The sequence below is a fragment of the Rhipicephalus microplus genome, chromosome 3 (genome assembly GCF_043290135.1).
Source record: "Rhipicephalus microplus isolate Deutch F79 chromosome 3, USDA_Rmic, whole genome shotgun sequence".
Classification (NCBI taxonomy): Eukaryota; Metazoa; Arthropoda; class Arachnida; order Ixodida; family Ixodidae; genus Rhipicephalus; species Rhipicephalus microplus.
Genome location: NC_134702.1, coordinates 150,698,090 through 150,716,275, shown reverse-complemented (window position 1 = coordinate 150,716,275; position 18,186 = coordinate 150,698,090).

Below are 18,186 nucleotides of genomic sequence, written 5' to 3'. Positions count from 1 at the left end.
CGTGTGGTTTCTGAGCGCTCTTTTTTTCTATGCATTATTTCGGTTAAGCCCAGGCGTGATTCGCGACTTCATTGCTGTGTATATGTCACTTCTTCCTTCTTCATCAGCATTGTGCGCTGTGTTTTTGCCATAGATCCTTACTTACCCACTGGCCCGGTGTGTCATACTTGACCAGCTTCTCGGCTTCTGCCAACTCTAGCGATGTGTGCGTTGTCTGTGTTCTCTATGTATTTGTTACAATATTTGTTACAATTTATTTGTAAGGCGAGATGCATTTGTTGTCTACCTTTGTCATATTGTGCTTTTTATATTCTCATACTCTACCTTGCCTTTGAATAAAACATTGCGGATGCTCTGTTTCTTTGACTGATATATACATTGATCACTTGTTCCAAAAGAAAAACACAAGCGCGATGAATAAAACCGTAGTGAATAATCATTACCTGCATCTCTTTTTATTATAACTTAATCGAAATAAAAATTACGTCACGACCAATTCGCACGAACCACTGAACAAAACAAAACAGGGAATCGCTAAATCAAAACGACCTACAAAAACTATCCATTTGGGCGATGAATAGTGGTCTGAAATCATGAATTTTCGTCATAGCCAAACGTCGGTTATGCAAAGTAATTCAAAATTTGCGCCAGTGAAACCGAAACCGGAAGCGCACGCCATTTGCTCTCATCAACCACTAGGTGTGCAAGAGTCGATTGGGCCGCTGGGGTCTATGGGAGTGTCCACTCTTCACCTTTTTTTATTTCTCTATGATCATACTATAGAATGCTCGCGTTTTGCTAACGCAGCGTCGCTGCGCCCAGCGTGAGCACGCGTCAAGGTTTTGTTGAAGCATATTGGACCCTTCGTGATGCACTAGAGGCTGTTTCGCTAGCTCGACATATAGCGAATTTGGTGTTACGTGCCGTCATTAAATGATAAAGGTATTTGACTGGTACAAACATGATAATCATGAGACGCGTGTCATGTAAGAACATGACAATTTACCACGCTCATAGCGCGCTCGCTGCCGTTTCGCTAGCTCCACATATATTAAATTTGGCATCACGTTACGTGAATAGTTGACGAAGGTAAACAACACATTAAACATGATAATCATGACACGGAAGTCATGCAGCACATAATTTACCTCCACCTTGTAACGTTGTGGTGATTTGAAAGTGGCATACCAACCATCTTCATTCGTGCTTTGCATATCGTCGATTCCCGCTGTACGTGGGATCTTCCAATTTTTATGTGTTTTTGTTTGTTTGGTTGTTTATTTGTTTGTTTGTGTGTTTGTTTAGAGTATTCTCTGTTCTGGTTCACGCGCTCAGCAAAGACACAACCACACGAGACGCTAGCTAGCAAGGGACTGTTTATTGATGGCTACCGCGCCGCGCGCGCACCCTCTCTCAAGGTGGCCAGGTGAGGTGGGATCATCCCGATTTATTAAGCGGTGGCCCGCCTGGTACATCCTCCTTTTTCTTTAGGTGATGTAGTCGGCAAAGCGCGTCGGTGCTCTACGTGGCCTAGTTGATCTTCTGAGACTCGAGTCGGCTGCTTCTTGTGCCTGGCAAGTGACCTTATGCTGGGACGGGACCACGTCGGGGTCCCTTGATGGTTGACTTGCAATGGGTGGTGCACGTGCAGCTGACTGGTTCAGTAGAGCATCCGATGCAGGCGCCTGTTGCGACGGATGTCGTTCCTTTCGTGATGCGGATGCTGTTGTCAAATCGGGCGCTGTATCTGATGTTGAATGTTGTCTATGCTGTATAGGCGACGGGATTATCGGTGCGACATCCTTGTCATCCAGTGGGTCTAAGTGTTCGGGCGTCCTTTTTAGATGCTGACGATTCCTTCGATAACGCCGGCCTTCATCTGTACAGACTATGTAAGATCTAGGGCCAGCAAGTTTCTCTACTCGGGCTTTCGGAAACCACCCTTTGTCGTTTCTTATTCTGACGACGTCCCCTTCGGAGAGAGGTGTGAGAGGTATGCCTTTGCAGTGATCCTGTGGATGTTTCCGCACTGACGATGTCGAAGCCGATGAGAAGTCTGGAAGTCGTCCCCGAAGCATCCGTCCCATAAGGAGCTGACTTGGTATGCGTCCGTCTATCAGGGGCGAGATTCGATAATTGAGCAGTGCAACCCAAAACTCCTCGCCAGCATACTCACTTTTCTTCAAGAGGCGCTTTACGACCTGTACCCCTTTCTCAGCTAAACCATTGGCCCTGGGGAAGTGTGGACTGGATATGGTATGAGTAAAATCGTATTTTACTGCAAACTGTCTAAACTCTCGCGATGTGAACTGTGGTCCTCCATCGGTACAGACTTCAATGGGTATACCGTGGCGAGCAAACATGGTACCTAGTGTGTCCACTACGACCTGACTTGTTGACTGAGGCAACTGTTCCACTTCTGGGTAGTTGGAGTAGGCACAGTACGCAACCAGGTAACGCTTGCCCCCATGGTCAAATAGGTCGACACCAATTCGCTGCCACGGCCGCGTTGGGATTTCCCTCGATAACAGTGGCTCTGAAGGTTGCCGGTAGGCAAAGTGCTGACATGTGACACACTTGCTAATGAGTGACTTGATGTCAGCATTCATCCCAGGCCAGTACATCAGAAGGCGTGCTCTGGCTTTGCACTTGCTCATTCCCAAATGGCCTTCATGAAGACGTTGCAGCATGGATCGCCTCAGACTCTTTGGGATGACCACCCTGCTGCCCCGCAAAAGCACTCCATCAACATATGACAGTTCTGACAAACATGGAGCTAATTCGCCTGAGAATGGTCGTCCTTCCTGGAGTGCCTCCACCACTTGCTTGAGGTATGGGTCCGCCAGGATTGCAGAGGTCAGTTCAGTCTTCGTGTTCTCACTTACGATGCTGGCTAGCACGCGAGTCGCATGGATGCATACGTCTTGTTCGCTTTCTCCGTCACTCGGTTGGGTTCCTGGAATTCGGGACAGCGTGTCCGCCACTAGCAGATGCTTCCCAGGAACATACTGCAATTTGATATCTAAAGGCATTAGCCTCAAAAAATAGCGCTGCAATCGTGGTGGCATTTCACTCAGGTTCTTTTGTGAAATAGCAAGCAAAGGTCGGTGGTCTGTTTCGACTGTCACTGATAACCCCAGTACGAACTCCCGGAAACGCTCACAAGCAAACGTCACGGCCAGCGCTTCCTTTTCAATTTGGGCATATTTTGTTTCAGCCTTCGAGAGCACCCTTGAAGCATAACCCACTGGGCGCCAATCTTGGTCATGGAGTTGAAGAAGAGCAGCACCTACTGCAAAGCTTGATGCATCAGCTGAGAGTTTCGTTTGCTTCAATGGGTCAAAAACTGCGATCACTGGAGCCGATGTCAAAGCCTTAATAAGATCTTTCCATTCTTTGTCATGGTGAACTTCCCATATGAATTCAACATCATTCTTTATCAATGACCTAAGGGCGTCAGTTCTTTTTGAGAGATTAGGTATGAATTTGCCAAAGTAATTCATAATACCTAAAAACCTTTGAACTTCCTGTTTACTCGACGGCTTTTGCATGTTGGCAACGCATTCAATGAGACTAGCATCGGGTTTTATTCCTTCTTTGCTGATACAATCTCCCAGGAATTTAACTTCGGCCTTAGCGAACAGACACTTTTCTTTGTTCAGTGTCAGGCCAGCCTTTCTCGCTGCCATCAGTGCTGCACGCAGGCGTTGATCATGCTGCTCTTTTGATGCACCCCAAATTAAAATATCATCGACATATACGCGTGTGCCCGGCAGGTTTTCAAACACTTCCGTCATTGCCTTTTGAAATACTTCGGGGGCGGACGCGATACCAAATGGCAGGCGCAAAAATCGGTATCTTCCGAACGGCGTGCTAAAGGTGCAGATCTTTGAAGTGTCTTCGTCTAAGGGGATCTGGTGAAACCCGCTATTGGCATCAAGCTTGGTGAACATCACCGCTCCTGCCAGCTCTGCTTCTATTTCTTCACGTGAGGGTAGGTGATAATGCTCGCGTTTAAGGCTTCGATTAATGTACCGCGGGTCCAGGCATATTCGCATGCGGCCATTCTTCTTCATAATAAGAACAAGTGGACTCACCCAGTCCGACGGCTCTTCCATTTTGCATATGATGCCCTGCGAGACCATCCGGGCCAACTCCTGCTTAAGTGGCGCTCGCAGTGCGTGTGGCACTTTCCTCGGCGGCATGATCGTGGGGCGCGCATCATCCTTCATTGCCAGCGAGTATGGTCTACTGATGCAGCCCAGCCCGTGGAATAACTCCGGGAACTCGGTGACCCAGTCGGTGCTAACGTCACTTCTTGAAGACACATCGTGAACGCGGGAAATCAGCCCGAAGCGCTCTGCTGCATTCAATCCGAGTAGGACTTGCTTGCCTCTCTTGACCACAAAAAAACTGATATTCTCTTGCTGCTCTCCTAGACGTAGTGGCAGACTGATAACGCCCAAATGATGTATTTTGCTTCCTTCGTAGTTAGTAAGTACTGTGGTCGATGGCCGCACCATGGTCGGCAAACGCATCCTGCGAAAGTACGAGTACGGCAATATGTTCGCTTGCGCTCCTGTATCCACTTTCAGTTCTGTCGGGTGCCCGGCAAGGTCCCCTGCCACCGTCCAATCCTGATTTTTGGACACGTTTCTGATTTGCACCGTGAGAACTTGAATGTCTTCATCGGTAGCGTCCGAGGACTCCTCCAGTGCATCTTCTGTTGCAGCGACGCCTAACTCATGAACGCCGCGTCTACTCCTGCAGCAAGCTGCAAAATGGTTTCTTTTGTTGCACAGCGTGCACGTTTTTCCAAACGCTGGGCAGCGTCTTGGTCCGTGAATCTTGCCACAGTAGCCACAGCGTCGACGTTGTCCGCTCGTTCGAGACTGTCCGGCAGCGTTTGCAATTTTTTCGACTCTCTGCACCTTTGCTTCGCTTTCAAGAGCACGGTTCTGCGTTGCTGCCAGTTCCGCGGCTTTGCAGATTTCTACAGCTGATTCTAGGGTTAAGTCCTTCTCCTGAAGCAGGCGTGCACGTAGCTTCTTGTCGACGATACCGCACACTATCTGGTCCCTCACCATCGAGTCCCTAAGTTCGCCAAAATTACAAGTCTGTGCTTTCAACTGAATATCGCGCAAAAACTGTTCGAAAGGTTCACCATCCTGTTGTTGCCGACTGCGCAAAACGTACCTCTCGAATGTCTCGTTGCACCGAGGCGTGCAGTAGTCTTCGAAGGCTTTGACGATCGAGTCATAGTCTTCTCGTTGTTCTGCTGATAGAGGTAGGGTGTTAAACACTTCAATTGCCTCTGGGCCCGCGACGTGTAGAAAGATGGCAGCCTTCTGTGCTGGCGTCCGTTTCTTGTTGGTCTCAGTAGCTTTGAAGTAGAGTTCGATTCGTTGGCGGAACTTTTTCCAGTTGTCGGCCGGAGCATTTGTCAGTACAAGTGGCTCGGGTGGTGGTAGGCAGTCCATCTTCAGCGCAGGGTTCGACTGTTACACTTCTGACACCATGTTCTGGTTCACGCGCTCAGCAAAGACACAACCACACGAGACGCTAGCTAGCAAGGGACTGTTTATTGATGGCTACCGCGCCGCGCGCGCACCCTCTCTCAAGGTGGCCAGGTGAGGTGGGATCATCCCGATTTATTAAGCGGTGGCCCGCCTGGTACATTCTCCATGCCGATTAGTGCTAGAAAGAGAAGCAGTTGATGCATGTACACTGCACAATGGTAAACAAGGTGTTTCAGAAAAAGTAATGATTTCATTGGTAGGCGAGAAAGACGAGAAGGTGGTTACAGTCAGTTTTTTTTTTTTTTGCAGGAATGAACAGAAGTGCTTCAACTTGGAACTTTACCTTGGAAACTATGGTCGACATGCATTGACCTGTAAGTAAGTAACGTCGCACAGTCTATAAGGCAGTATTTTAAGGCCTCACTATAACGCCTTATTATAAGGCAGTACTATAAGGTAGTACTATAGGCCCTTACTGGAATTTGTTAGTCTTCATGTGTAATTGAAATAACTGTAATACTGCTACAGTGGTAAATTTTTAATAAAAACGTTGGACTGTTTTGTCTCTATGCTTGTTGCATATGACATGTTGGATGAATGCACACGACATAATGCTTCTTGGCATCAATTATATGCTTGGACTAAATTTCAGAGTGTGATGAAGTAAAAGTGTTAGAGGTGAACGTGTGTGAATTAGCTTAATTTGCAATTATTTTGGCAGCCAAACTGCCCATGAAAGCAAACGAACTGGATTGGTTATATGTTCGTGCTGTTTTCTATGGCGATTCTATCAAAAGCTCGAATCTTATTCGAAAATGCTTCCAAAAGCCAAGCTTTAAGCATACACTTGTGCAACAAGGTAAAACATCTACAAGCAGAAAGAGGAACGTGTGGACAAGTGATCAAGTGAACGGGCGTACTCCAGATCTGAGCATTATCACTAAAAATTCGAAATTGATTGAGCCCAGGGACTTGCCCGACAGATGGCTAGCCAAGGTAAAAGCGTTCTCTGGCCAAGCTGCTTCCTCTCTCGTGGCGCCGAACCGGTCCATGAAAAGAACAAATAGCAGCCCGAAGCAAGTGGACGGCATGCATATCAGAAATCCCCCGGCCGCCATTGCTGCAGGAACACCCCAACATCGGTCCATGTTGGCCAACTCGTCAGCATGTCCAGTGTCGGAGCTCCGACGTGGAGTCTCAGGCATTGGTAACTCTCTCCAGGCGCCACTGCTGCAGTGCTGGCTGATCTTTATTTAGGTATGAAGGAAGAGCAAGATTAGTAAAGACAGAGATGTCAACCAGTCTGTAATCACTGTTGCACTATTTCACATTCAGGCAAGTCATAGGGTTGTTGGAAAGTGAGAGTTATACAGAAACTGAGAGAGAAGTAGAGAGAGAAAAAAAGTAAGGCACATGCTCATGCCTAACAGCCACGGCATCTGTGTCTGTCTACAACTATTTCCGGAAATTTCATCTGTACTGACTTCTTAGGAGTATAATCAGAACGAATGCTGCTAATAACAGCCTGCGGTCAATATGAACTACAGATCACAGACACTGTCCAAATATTGTGCCAGTAAATCATTTATACAGATCACATTGCAGCACGTATATTTGTTCTTTTGCAATTCCATCGAATATTATGAAAATGTCTTGTCTAAATATACTAGCAAACCTATTTTTATTTGACACTTATCAGTCATTACTTGATGATTAAGTAGTGGGATAGGTTTTGCAGTGCTCGATTTTTATTGATCAGCCACAGCCGCCAAACTAAGGCTGAGTATTTTGCGCGAATCTATTCGGCCAAAATACTCTCAAAAGCTAGCTACCCCTCAGTGGTTATTTTTCTGTAGGTAACTTTGACCAGAACAGAAGCTAACAAGTTACGTGGGTAATGACCATAGAACATTTAAACACATGAAGCAGACTGCCTTTTAGCATTAGGTTATACTTAACAGCATATCGTAACACTTAGTGCGCATATAAGCTATGCGGATGCGACGAATTGATTACTAGTGGGAAAACGCAGGAGACAGCGAATTGACACTTCAACCCGATTCGATTGAAGAGCTAATCATATTTCAGGATGTGCTCTTTGTTTTTCTATGAATAAATTCTTGTCTATTTTTCGTGTGTTTAGGAAAGCACTCTCTTCACCACTGAAACCTCCTTAAGAGTGTTCTATCACGGCAGATACAAACTCATTTACAGTGCATTCAAAAGGCCGGTATTTTCCGTGGGATAGGGACGGCACTAACCGTGAGCTTGTTTTGGATTTTCCGTGAAGGAAAGCTAATGCGGAAAAATTGCTAGCGCTTTTTCTGGGATTTTATTATTCATTAGTGGTGCTGCTTTAACGTCAAAACGGTAACGAGGTGACAATCATGACGACACATCGCATTACGATGGTGAGACAGTAACAGAATTGACACACTGCCTTTTTTTTTTCTTGTGGAAATCGATTTCATGCGAAGTTCTCGGCGAGTAATTGTCTGTTCTGCATTATTGTACTATTGAGCTAAGCGTTTAGAAGATAGATTGACGCGTCTTTAGGTGCTGTAGATAAGTGGACATCGTAGACTTACCAGGTATGTCGACTAAAATGGCGTTTAACGGGTAAGTGATGGTTTGACGTAACGGCAACACTCACGTTTGAGAACAGACGTCGGTATTATCCAATACGAAGCGCAAATTACGGTTTGATGATGCGAATACCATACATAACATTCCTGAACGTACTCACTTAGGGTGAATCAATACTTAAATATACATTTTTGTACCACCCTAATACAAGTGCAATGTTTATTGGAGCGCTATAAAAACGGAGCCAACACCAGGAGCGCAACCGAAGTTAACCTCACGTTACGCCTGTATCATATGAGTACATTTACTACGCCTTGTGCATTTCATTGTCATAAAATTAGAAGCCAGCATTGCAATCACTATTTGCGTTGCACTGGCATTACGGCAACATTACGTTTTTAATAAAACAGTTTTAGGACCAGACGTGGCTATGTGGTAGATTACGTGACTGCAACACAGAATGCTTGGGTTCAATTCCAATTGAGTTCCTCACTCTTGTTTGGTTCACTGGAGCACCCGAAAATAGTTGGCTAGATGCATAGAGATACGTAAATAGAAACTTGCAAAATGGCTTACGTTCGCTAATGAATGATTCACCATCGAAGAAAACTTGCACCTAATTCTTTGTTGGAATTTCACTTCATACAAAGACCCTGGCATTGCACACAAACACCAATTGCGATAAATACCAGCACTTTTACTCCAATGAAAGGTTTAAGACTGGAGCAGTGGTATAGTAAGGTATAAAGAACCTCATAAAGACCTTGAGTATTACTTCTTAACTCTAGGAGGTGGCCGAATCAGTGGGGCAGTGGAATTAGCACTCCAGCCATGGTCTCTGTTGCTTCACCATTTTAAAATAGTAGCAAGCTCATAGGTAGCACCACTTCGTTTCATCTTTTCCTTGCTTTTCATGGATCTCCCCATCGTAATAAATGCAATATATTCTAGCATTTATCCCCAGAAAATCATATTTGTGATGATATTGAGGCTGCTAAATGACGACACTCACGCCTTTGAAAGAGAGCTGCACAGTTTGAGGTAGTCTTTAGAGCACACTCATGGAGAGGCAGACATGGCAAACCAAGAGCACAGGCAGTTGTATGCCAGCAGTTCAGACGACATTGTTAGCTGGGCTGGGTTGAATGCTGGATCTGCCACATGTGCACTTAGTCTGTTGATTGGTACGAATGCTTGCGACAGGAAGTCGGCGCTGCGATGAAGCCTTACGTATACTAACGGATGCATTGAGGTCGATGAAACAACTAAAACGCTTCTAACGCACACAGAGAACTGTCTTCAAATGTTGTACTCATGGCCCATCAACTCTGAACGTTTGGACATGTTGAGCAATAAGAAAAATCCGCGCGCCTCACTACAGAACGTTTATCGCGCCTTTGAACATGTTGCACGCTTAAAACATGTGTTTGACGAGTGTGGGAAGTCAATACATGGTCTACTCGGCATTCCAAAACAGATCACTCGTAGTAACAGTGGGAAAATGGCACTAACAGACGTACACAACTGACGCGTGTGCTGACAACCAACTAAACAAACATACAAGCTTATACCCACGTTGTAAGAAACGCGTGTGCCGTAGGACGCTTACAAACAACTCGCAGGACCCCTTATGCAATCGCCCAAGGTGTTTTAAAAGCGAGAAACCTTTTTTCTGTTTTTTCGTCATTGTACTATTCATCACTCTTTTAGTGCTTTATACCCTATCACGTCGTGTTTTCAAATCTCCAAGATGGGCTCATCTTTAAGCAGCGACGACGTCTGGTCATTACGGGGTGATAAGCCACGATGACATAGCTTGTCACACTAGTGCGCGAAACAACCACGACGGTAGAAAGAGCAAAACAGGCGAATGAACATAACGTCATGCATCTGTAGCATAATGTCCGTTAAAACGCGTTCCATTCAAGTTTCATAAATTCGTGGACATCAAATGTAAATTAAGAAAATATGTCAATGTAGAAGTTCGCCCTGTTAAATGTTTATAGCGCAAGTTACTTGTACGTTGTTGAATTTCTCTAGTTTAAAAAAAGCGCCAGCTTTTGTCGGAACACGCAGCATAGCCCCAGCGAAAGCTGGAAGAACGGCCTCTGTGAATCTCGACGCAACTTCTTTAAATTGGTGCATTTCCCCCTTTCGCTACACACACTTATATGCACCTTACAATCCCTAGACGTTCAGCCATTGCACCCTCCATTTTTTACTTGCCATCATCTCGCGAGCCTCCACGCACTGAAACCATTTCACCTAACCTGGCTACTGGCCAATTGCTGTAGATGACATGGATCGAGAAAAGACTGCCTTCGTTACTCCTGACGGCCTTCACCAATTCAAGGTCGTGGCCTTTTCTCTCTGCAACACTCCAGCGACTTGGCCGTTGGGCGTTACACCTACAGGAGTATTCCTACTCGGTTGCGCACAAGTCTGGACGTCTCCATCAGGACGCCGATCGTTTATCAAGTACCCTTTTGATCAACCCGGCGGAACGGCCATCAAGCCTTGTGCCAGTGTAACGTACATATCCGAATTTCTCCAGATTGACTATGAATAATAGAGACTTTTAGCTGACCGTATTTTGCCTAGCGCTCTGCTAAGCCAGTTGGTGGTTACGCCACTGCGCATGCGTTATATCGTCCGCCGCTGAGCGTGTGAGTTGACCATGGAGGAAGGAAAAGACTTAGGGGAGGCCCTGACGTCACTCCTTCTGAAGCCGTGGGGAAGCTGGAAGTCGGCCATGTTCACTGGCCAAATTCTCCACTATTGTTTACATCCGAGTGTAAAGCAGAAGGCACAACTCTCTCTCCGGCTCGGAAAGCACGTGGGCTGCGCAGCGCGCGTGTCGTAACGATCCGAAAACGGGGCTCAAGACTCTGTGCCAGCGCGAAACCTTCGGCAAAATCATTTCGTCCGAGTATTAACAGGGAGTAACGGTTCGCCGACAACGAAGCAAATACAAGAGAACGCGTGCTAGATTCACTGACAACGGCGAGTGTTTTCACGTCATTAATTCAGCAACTGTACAGAAATCACGATGGGTCGTGCGCCTTCTTTTACGGTTGCATTCCGCCACGAGGCTGACGCATCGCCCGGCCAATGTGCCCATGTTCTGCGTGAAACTCATCGGCGTCAGAATTCGGCGACAATGGTGACTTTGAGCACGGTGCGAGTGACACTTGAATGCGGTCGCTCTAACGTTGAGATTACAATGCGGGGGGCGAGTATAACAAGCGGAACAGAAAAGATATTTTATTACGCACATGCAAGTTCTTATTGTGCACATACCGAACACCAAACTACGTATGTGCACATGGTCCACGTTGAGTCTTGCGGGGCACAGCCGTTTCGTTCGTTGCCACAAGCATGGGCATTGCCCAACCGTCACTGACCTACACGGCATTCGTCGTCATTCCGCTCCGTCATGGTGCCCAACGCAATTTCGCTGAACACTTCAAATGCTTCATCTGCGTCATTTGCCACACGACACATGGATATGCACTGTTCAGGCCCCGTAGTGGACGAAAGGTTTTGTAAACGTTGCTAAGAGTACAGTAACTGCCAGGAGAACATCACTGCGTTACGAATAACGCGGCGCAGAGCACGGATATTGTCCGCCACGGCTCAGCACGAGACCTGCGGAGGCACACATGCCGCCGCTAGGTGCGGCCGCTCACTGCTTGACCAGCCACACTACTCAACACGTAACCATAGCAACGCCGCCATTGTACCCAGTGAATATGGCCGCCATGATGTGGTAGTGGTGGTAGTGGTTAGAAGTGGAGAAAGGCTCCTAATTTCTGCAGCGCGGTTGGGAGCACGGCGCAGTGCCTGCCATGATGTCATTCCCTCTACACTTTTCGCTTAGCGCGCCGGCTGGGCTTGCCCTCTCCTATCTTTCCTTCCTCCGTGAAGCGGACCGTCGTAGCGAGCGAAGGATCACGAAGGAAACAACCAAAATGGCAGCATCTTGAGCCGGGAGGGGGGGGAGGGATTTTTAAATGAAAAGAAGAGAAAAGTGAGCCCCGTAACTGTCTCTCAGGGGGAGGCCACCTCAACAGTAGCTTACGAGGGCTGCGGGTAAAGGAGGGATTAAAATGATAGGATTACAAGATAAAGAGGTAGAGAGAGAGGAAGGAGAGGGCGAGGTGCAGGGACAGCGAACGATGGAAGTGAGGGGAAGATAGGAAAGATGGAGACGGTCGCAGCAGTCCGAGGACGGGGCACCACTGGCGAGAGCTCTTGTCGGCGACAGGAGATGGCGTAGGGTTAATCCTGTCGGCCAGAGCTACGCTGTCGTCGTCGTCGGGGACTGGCGTCAGGAGTTGGCGAAGGACCAGCCCAGTCGGCCAGAGCTGCACTGTCGTCGGAGATCGCGAGGGCACAACCGGTCGGCACGGAATCCAGCGAGTGAGTCGCTTGAGCCGTGAGTCCGCGCTGCTCGGGAAACGCAGTGGTTGTTCGGCGAACACGCAACCACCAATGCCACTTCAAGATATACAGGGATCTGTGCCTTTTCTGAGAAGTCGCCGCAGCTGATTCTTTTGAGAATCTGCGCTTGTGGGGTGAAGTTCCACGAAACGATCTAGAGCTGACACTTCGGACCATAAGGAAGCGTCTCGAGATGCGTCTGTGGTACTTCCATCGGAGTTTCACGAATCTTCGATAGTAAGCGATTTTATGTAACAATAGTAACAATTTATTATTAAACAGCAGCCATTCTGCCACCTATTCAGAAAATCTTTTCAGTTTGATTTGCCTCAAGGCGACGTTGTGAAAGCGTTGCCTCAAGGCAGGGCGTTTGAAACGCGTTTGGGCTTCGATTGTAGTTTGACTCCAAATGATGGCGACAAAAAAATGAAAAAATATGCTAATGCGACAAACTGAAAATGATTCACACTCTTTTCAAACAAAATTTTCTATTTTGCTGCAAGATAGGAACTATGTTTGTTTTCTTTTCTTTTAAAAGAACTTTCACGCACCGGTGGCGTCGTGATATCGTTGACCGAACGATGCTTGGCTAAAACTGAAAATGTGCGTTGCTCTCCGGTAACGTTGAGCGTTCGAGTGAATCGGGGAACGGAGCGCAGAACCGGTCAGCTGAAAGTCCCTGAAGTCATGACGCTGACTTGCGATCACTGATTAACGGTCTCAAATCTGCTTCTAACGAAGCATCGCTTCGCTTGTACGTCCACTTGAATGACACGCTACACCGTAGCGTCCCACCAAATGGTCCTAAGCTCCTTCTCGTCGTGTCAACACATAGGCGTTTGATGACGTTGCATGAGCTTCATGATGATCGCACTGCTGGCCATCTGGGTGTATATCGCACATGCGACAATTTTCGTCGCCGCTTCTTTCAGCGTGGTCTCGCAAGGTTCGTTCGCCAATACATGTTCTCCTGCAATAAATGCCAACGTAGGATGCGACCAACTGCGCCCCCGGCAGGACTACATTAACCGATCTATATATAACCAAAACTTTCTAAGTATATATCTTCTTGGTCCTTTTCTTGAGTCAAACTCGGGAAACAAGGGGGTCACCGTTGGTGTAGACTGTAGGACCAGGAATGTTATCACTCGAGGCTCCCTACCAGCAGCGCTGCTACGCGCACCAGCACCGCTTCTCATCCTACGCCATGCCGCTCCTCGCCTATCGCTCACAGATCGCGGCTGCGCATTTTTTGTCATGAGTAATTAACGCTCTTCTGCGATCTTCCTAGACACAGCTAAATTGACTACTTACTACCCCCACCAAACAAAATGGCCTCACTGAGAGCCTAAACCGAACCCTCGAGGACATGATCTTGATGTCTGTGTCATGTTACCACCATGACTGGGACCTGAACCTACCTCACGTGATCTTCGCGCACAATTCCTCACGCCATAACACGTCTGGTTATTCATCTTTTCATTATCTCTCTGGACGTGGTCCGACGTTACCACTGGACACCCTACTTCCAACCACTACATCCACCCCAAGCGAATACGCACGTGACGCTATTGCTCTTGTAGACAATGCTGGTCAGATCACCCGGTCTAGACTTGAGGCTGCACAAACCAACCAGCTAGAAGGCACTCTACAACAGCTGGCAGGTCGTTGTTCGCTTCTCACCTGGTTCTCTCGTCCTCCTGTGGTGCCCAGTTAATCAAGTTTAATTGTCCGAGGAATTGTTATCTCAGTACATGGGTCCTTACCGTATCTTCCAACACGTAACGGACGTCACCCATGAGACCATTCCTGCCTCTGAGAGCACCCTGCCTAAAACCACACCCACTAATGTAGTGCACGACAGTAGCCTAAATCTCTACCTCTTGCCTTCTGGAGACCGTAATTAATGTGCACCGAGACGGCACTTTCACCGCCGGGGGTATTGCTACGTAGGTGATATATCAGCGATCAGACATCTTGCCCACAAAAGACGACGAGGAAGAGGCTGGTCTGTTCACTGTGCATGCTGTCCTCCATCTTGGTTGATGCTACACTAATCAGTGGGAGTACAGCCGGTAAATAGCCACGCCTCTGTCATTTTTCCTTGACAACATATACAAGTATCCTTTGAAATGACCTACCACACGGTAAAAAAATTTGTAAGTACGCTGTAAAAAAATAAGAGTAAAAAATCACAGCACCATCACCCTCATCGGTCATTTAGTTCGCACCTCCTGGAAGATAAGAGCAGAAAGAGAGAACATTTCTGCAACAGTCACTGCATCCTATTGAAGCACTTTTCGATTGGCTTCTGCGATTACGGCACTGCCGTATAGACGTCATACACTGAAGTCTTGCAGACACGTAGCGCCACTTGTCAGTGCAGTTTTGGCTAGTGCAAAGCCCGTCTTTCTTGCACAGTTGGCTACGCAATAAGGTGCAACTAGCATGTACGAAACAATGATTGAGCTAAATAGTAAGTGTGTTTGCGCAATAAACACTCAGAAAAAAACTTCGAATTTCTCACTGCTAGTAGGGCACGACCCCAAACCGCCTTGGTGGTTCACTTGCCACAATGACGGCGAAAACAAGAGCAGACGGGACAACTCCACACTCTGTGAAGAAAGACCTCTGTCAATGCTACTGTGGCGTTGTAAACTACCAAGGGTGTAAATGGCTTCAATTTGACCAAAATTCGTAGCTCTCGCGAAGCAGAACGGTGAGAGCGTTGGATACGGACTGTTGCGAACGTGTTGGGTAGGCGAACTATTCGCGTTCTCCACAGCCGGTCGCATAAGAAAGTGCGTTAATGTAGGTGTCCTGATGTTTCGAGTAACCGTGACCGAGAATCGTGGGAAGTTTGGTTACGAATCTTAACAAAGCCTCTGACCGGGATGCGCGCCGTCCTAAATGCAGACTGGGGTCGCCTGCGACAAACTTCGCGCACGCCGCGACCATCGGTAATATGAAGTGGTCGTCATCACACAGCATCGGGAACGTATATAGCTTTGGAGGATCTAAGTTCCGACTTTAACTAGCAAATGCTAAGATGTAGGTCATGCAGGTAAACTGCAAAATGTTGGTCGTGACCACAATCAGGTGTTTTTTTTTTTCTTGAGAGGCGCAGCTCCGTGCGCCGTGGGACAGTCTTTCCTCCACCATAGCCACCTCGTTTAGTACGTAAACTGCTCTTTAGAGGGCGTTGGTGGCACTCGCTTCATAGGGATACATGGTAAAGGCTAGTGTGACGGGATATTAGTAAATGGCACTAGCGCAGCATAGTAAACGAAATAAAACACGAGATGGCGCTGCGGAAATTGCTCTCTTCGGAAGTATGGGAGTACATAGCATGATAAGCGATCACAAGATGGCGCACGTGCACGCATCTCTCATTGCCTGGATGCGATCATACGAGTTGCTTCGATTCAGTGCGATGGGAGTCCGCTAGGGGTGAGAGCTATAAATTGCGCTCCTCTTGGTGCACTTCCTGTTTCACTCCGCGTGGCGGCGACATAAGGAACACAAGGCGGCTGATCATTGGGCGCGGAAAGCGGCTGCAGCGTGAGGTCGCAGACCAAACAGACTTAGTCAAATATACAGACAGCCTCACAGACAAATACACGGACAGACAGACATACATACAAACATACGGACGAACGGACGGACGGATGGACGGAGGATTCGTGGTTTACCAGTGAAACCTTTCGAAGCTTCGTCCCACAGATCACCATTCACTCCGTGGATGCCCCGTGATTTATTTTTTAGATGCGGAGCATCTAATACTCGAGGCTTGTAATGCAGCGCCGTCCGCAAGCTTCCTCCTCCTTCTTCCACCATCTGTGCATCCCTTCCTCCTCTACACACCGCGCGCGCTTCACTCCACCACCATCTGTGCACCCTTACTCCTCTACACACCGCGTTCGACATCTACAATTCTCCTGATTCTCCAGTGTACGCGCATGCGCCGTCGCGCTTCGAGAACATTCAACAGCTGACAGTGCATGCGCCGTCGCGCTGTATATATACTCAAGGTCGGCGCTCGCTCGCTCAGTTGCCGCTCGTCGGTTGGTTTGTACGGCGTGTCGACGTCCAAGGTCGCGGTGAAATGAATTCCAACGAATCCACAAACACAATGATCGACGTCCCTTCGACCAGCGCCGCCCTTTCGCATACGTGTGTACGTGTTCACTCATTTAACACCCCCTCCTACACCACGTTAACCAATTTAGCCATCGACCCAAGTAAGTCGCAATTTAACACCCCATTTCACAACCACGTTAACCAATTTAGCCATCGACCCAAGTAAGTCGCACTTTAACACCCCGTTAACCAATTATATGCTCCGCATCCTCCTCAGTGTTCCCCCGAGGGAAGCTGCGGGCAATTTTTTTTTTGCCGTTAGCCTCTGCGATTGCCGGAGCTACCTCGGAGGCCTCGGTTCTGCCTATCGTTGTGCACCGAGTGAGAGGACAGGCATATATCCACATTTGCAGTGTATACAAATTTAATACAACCGTAAACAAAACATTCTAGGATGCTTAATAAAGTGAGTATCGAACGAACACTGAGAAACTTAGACCATCTCCCCGGAGGAAACCCTGATGGGGTACAAAGCAGCAGCGGTGCACACAGCGTTGACCCGGTTGTAACGGGCGTCGGCGCGGGTGCTGGAAGAATGGTTTGAAGCGAAACTCGGTGTAGCGTTTACTCGAGTGGATGACGTCGTCATTCGAGAGCGCGCTCGGCTTCGCTAACCCTCTCAACGTCACGGGCTTAGGCCTAATCACTTCGGCAAAAGTTTCAGCGGGTGAAGGAGCGTCGCCCTGTGGTGTCCCCTTCATCGTAGATAAACGAGCCGAAAGAGATGTGCACTGGATAGTTGAGAGTGGTGGAGAGTGTGATGTTAAGGAGAGGTGGCACGTACAGACAGCGTGCAGCGTTGGGTTGTACCAACTGCTAAATATCGGGGACACGCTTTTCAGCGTTCAGCGGTCAACAATTTGTACGCATTGATTGGGTGGCAATCTTTTTTGCTTTTTTTTGTTGCCTCACATATTATCTCTAGTTCACTGGTAAGAAGCCACGATTACATTTTCCCGATACGTGCCATGAACCTTCATACGAGCTTACGAAGTACCGTAGCAGCCAATGATCGACGACACTTTTTGCAAGCGTTAACCATTTCGTTTACGGAGTACGGAAGTTGTATATGGCGTCAGGGCCCTGTTGGTACCCGTTATTTATCACGTACTTTTCAATGAACACAGCAGAAATAAAACAGTAAAACAAAGGGACATTGTACTTACGTGGAATTTTTCTCGCTGGCTGTATGCGTCAATGTAACATCATTTGCGTGCGATTTCTGAAAGCTTTGATGACTGCAATGGAGATGTAACTCTGGTGAAAAGCTTCCGGTAGATCATCATTATGATACTGTTTTAGGCGGCATGACACAAGGGCACCTAAATGTTCAGTCATCTATGTCACGAGGTCCTTTAGTTCGCAGGGTTGTCTTAGCGCTGCATGTCCGCATGTCAGGTTTTACCTTCAACTGAAAGAAGCGACCATCCATGCGTGTCGCCTCGTTCCAAGGTAAGCAGTGGTTATTTTCGTGTCGTGGATCAGTACACTCGAAAGA